The following is a 4,094-nucleotide window of genomic DNA, read 5'->3' on the forward strand; positions in this document are numbered from 1 at the left end:
ATTGACCAAAGCAAGTCACATATGTAATCATGCCCAACATCAATGAGAGAGGGAAATAACTCCCATTAGAAGTTCACCTGACAGAAGGAAGGGGTAAAGAATTGAGAGTAATGATCTAGTCTTCCACAGGGACAATGTACAAACAGATTAATTTAAATAATTCAAAAGAAATACCTACTGACTTGCAGAATATGTAGCATTATCTTCATGTATGAAAAATATCCTATTTTTCAATTAGACTAATGAAAACTTAATAAAATAGTTGTTACCATATACTTCTTTTAAAGAATGCACAATATCAATATATTTTCAGGACAGTTACTGGTTTTGAGTATTCTGGGTGTTTAGCCAAGTAGAAACTGGTCCAGTTGTAAGTGGATTTTTTTGTTGTTGTTTTTTCTTGGGGACAGAGTCTCGCTTGGTCACCCAGGCTGGAGTGCAGTGGTGCGATCTTGGCTCACTGCAACTTCTGCCTCTGGGGTTGAAGAGATTCTTGTGCCTCAGCCTTCCTAGTAGCTGGGACTACAGGTGTGTGCCACCACACCCAACTATTTTTTTTATTTTTATTTTTTTGTGTTTTTAGTAGAGATGGGGTGTCACCATGTTGGCCAGGTTGGTCTTGAATTCCTGACCCCAAGTGATCCACCCGCCTTGGCCTCTCAAAGTGCTGGGATTACAGGCATGAACCACTGCTTCTGGCCTGTAGGTGGATTTCTGGCTTTGGGTTACACACACACATTTGTTTATAGGAGTTTGTAAGTAGGGAGTAAAATGTACTCTGAAAGGAAATCACTTGATAGGAACCACTATTTGGTAAGAAGAGGTGACTCAAGAAAAGAAGTTCCTTGTGGTTTTAAACTTTAGTATGCTATGGGTCCCTACAAAAATATGCTTGTCTCCTTCTTCTTCCTCCTTCTCCACCTCCTCCTCTTCTTCTTCTTCTTCTCTGATGTAAGGCAAAAGCTTTTAGCTTAATATTACTGCTTTAAATTTTTCAAAACGAGAACACTTCTCAGCAAAATTTTGTTATTTCTTTGTTTTAGTGTAGAAAGCAAAAGTAAGGGATAACTAAAGTCTAAGTTCAAGCTAGATATATTTGTTTACATTGGAACAACAGTTTTAAACTCCAGGAAAGAAGTGCTGATAGCTCAGAAGATAAAGCAAGTAATGGGTTCCAGTAAAGTTGGTTGGGGAATTTTGTTTGTTTAATTTTTAAATTAGTAGTGGCCTCTCTCCAAAATGTTTGTTTTTAAGATGCAGGTTAAATTTGGATACATACAGGAGATGTGGGAATTAGACAATATCAGAGAAAGATGCTGAGGTAATTTCCATTTCAGAAAATTTATCTAACTTTGCCTAAATGGATAAATGGAGACATTTGAAGCATAAGAGTTTGGCATTTCATGTCCCAGCTTAGAGGACTTCTGCTTGAAATAGAACAATCAGTTTGAAGTACAGTATCTATATCCTTTCACCAAAGAGAAAGAAAATTGCCCATTCTGACTAACCAGCAATTATCTCTAATTAAGGAATGGAAGCACAAGTTTTCAGTAGTATCACTACCTGACACTCTGTATGCAATCAAGCAAGGCAAGGTTCCTATATCCACAAGGTTCCTATATCCAATTATTTTTTTTTTCTTAACTAGAAAAAAAATAATTAGGATAATTAAACAAGTTGTAGCAATCATTTTTTTACAATCAAAAAGACTGCAACAGATCCAATTAATTCTTTGGTAGATGCATAAAGTAGTATTTATGCTTTTCTAAAGGCCAGTATTCACCATGGACTAACAGCAAAATGTTTCAATACCATCTCAGCAGAGTTTGTATTTGATTTCATAGTATTCTATAAAGTGTCAGGCATTTTAGAGATATCACTAACAGAAAGGTTATGCTTTCTAAATACAGTCACACAACTACTTCGTACCTATGATATAATTAGACCGTGACACTCTTAAGGGCATCTAAACTTCAACCTGTTTAAAAATATAAATCCCTACGAACACTCAAAGAAAATGTGCTTCAGGCAATTTATCTGCAGTAAAATGATTTAACTACGGGACAATCATGTTCATTTCTTCATATCTTTAATATAAAATTTACCATTTAAGATGATTTCATTGTTTAGTTGGAAAGCTATACTCTACCGATAAGAGTTTTAAAAATCCTGTTTGTTTCTTCTTCATAGAAATGGTAGAGTTTTAAAATAAAAAGTGCATTTTTCTTCATAACATTAGTATCTGTCACTATAAATAACTTGAAAAATCTTCCAAATTGTCAACACCTGAAGTCAATTGTATGTTTCTTTTCAGGTATTACATCATTTATTGATTACACATGATAATGGATGACACACAAGCTTCATTCCCATCTGTAATTTTATCTGGTACCATTATTCAATTTAGATGTATTGCATAGGATGTGCCAACAATCATTTTAATAACCAACAATTCCATGATTTTGCTTTGGTAATCCCTTTTAATGGTGAACTTCAGGTCACAACAGTAACTATCAGTTCAACCACACCAGGGTTTCTAAAGACAATGGTTTCTCCACCCAAGCAGGTTGTATATAAATTCCAAACAGAACCTGGCATGACCCTGAAGGAACTCTAACTTCACACTGTTGGAGAAATTTACCAAGATGGTTTCAGAGCAGACCAACTTGACACAGCACATTAAAAAAAAAAAAAAAAAAAAAAAAGACATTTATTCAGCATCCCAATCAGGCTATTATATTTAGCAATCAACAGCATGGGTGAAAAAGAAATCTACATTAAAACCCTTTGTTGGAATGGTTTACACTTTCCATAGAACAGAAACTAAAATAACCTGTTACACAATTAGTCACAAATGCAGTCCTCGAGTTTTTTGCCCATATACATGAGTGTTTGTCTAAAACATGTCTGCTTTGTAGCAGCTGGGCTGCTTGGCCAGCTGTGCTTGGCTGAGTTCACAAATCTGTTGTAACCTGTAGCTTTCCTGTCACTTCTGTGGCTCTCCTCTTCTGCTAAGCTTTGTTTCCTAATTAAAATCTTCTGCCACTGCCATAGCTACTGCTGCAACTGGAACCACCATAGCCACCTTGGTTTTGTGGTTTGGCAAAGTACCAGCCTCCACCACCATAGGGGACAGAGCTTCTGCCTCCAAAGTTTCCTCCCTTCAGGGGTCCAAAATTTGGAGACTGATTGTTGTAATTGTCAAAATCACTGTAGCTTCCACCACCTCCAAAATTGCTTCCATCATTACTAAATCCACTGTAGTCATCCCCACTGCCACTGTATTCACCACCACCATGACTGCCACCAAAGTCACCACAACCGTGGAAGTTTCCTCCATGACCAAAGTTGTCATTCCCGCTGAAACCACCTCCAAGACCACCACCAAAGTTTCCAGAATCACTCTTGCTTTGACAGGATTTTCCTAGCTTCACAGTTGTGGCCATTCACAGTATGCTATTTCTGAATGACAATCTTATCCACAGAGTCATGGTCGTCAAAGGTTACAAAGGCAAAGCCCCCTTCTTTGCCAGTGCCTCTGTCAGTCATGATTTAAATCACTTCAATTTTTTCCATACTGTTCAAAATGATCTCTTAGGTGATGTTCTTCAGTATCTTCTTTAATGCCACCAACAAATACATTTTTCACAGTTAAGTGGGCACCTGGTCTTTGAGAATCTTCTCTTGAGACAACTCTCTTTGGTTCTACAACTCTTTTTTTTTTTTTGAGATGGAGTCTCGCTCTGTCCCCCAGGCTGGAGTGCAGTTGCGCAATCTTAGCTCACTGCAAACTCCGCCTCCCGGGTTCACGCCATTCTCCTGCCTCAGCCTCCCGAGTAGCTGAGAGTACAGGCGCCTGCCACCACGCCCAGCTAATTTTTTGTATTTTTCATAGAGACGGGGTTTCACCGTGTTAGCCAGGATGGTCTCCATCTCCTGACCTCGTGGTCCGCCTGCCTCGGCCTCCCAAAGTGCTGGGATTACAGGCCTGAGGTTCTACAACTCTTCCATCTACCTTGTGTGGCCTTGCATTCATGGCTGCATCCACCTCCAGAGTGGCATACATGACAAACCCACAGGCCCTGTAGTGCTTG

The 4,094-nt window shown here is 38.6% G+C and overlaps 1 pseudogene; it reads right to left on the reverse strand.

Moving 5' to 3' along the window:
- Positions 1 to 2,748: 2,748 nt before the first annotated feature.
- On the reverse strand, positions 2,749 to 3,701 carry LOC101008100 (annotated as a pseudogene).
- Between the last annotated feature and the right edge of the window lie 393 nt (positions 3,702 to 4,094).

This window comes from Papio anubis, chromosome 13 (assembly GCF_008728515.1).
Source record: "Papio anubis isolate 15944 chromosome 13, Panubis1.0, whole genome shotgun sequence".
In the NCBI taxonomy this organism is placed as follows: Eukaryota; Metazoa; Chordata; class Mammalia; order Primates; family Cercopithecidae; genus Papio; species Papio anubis.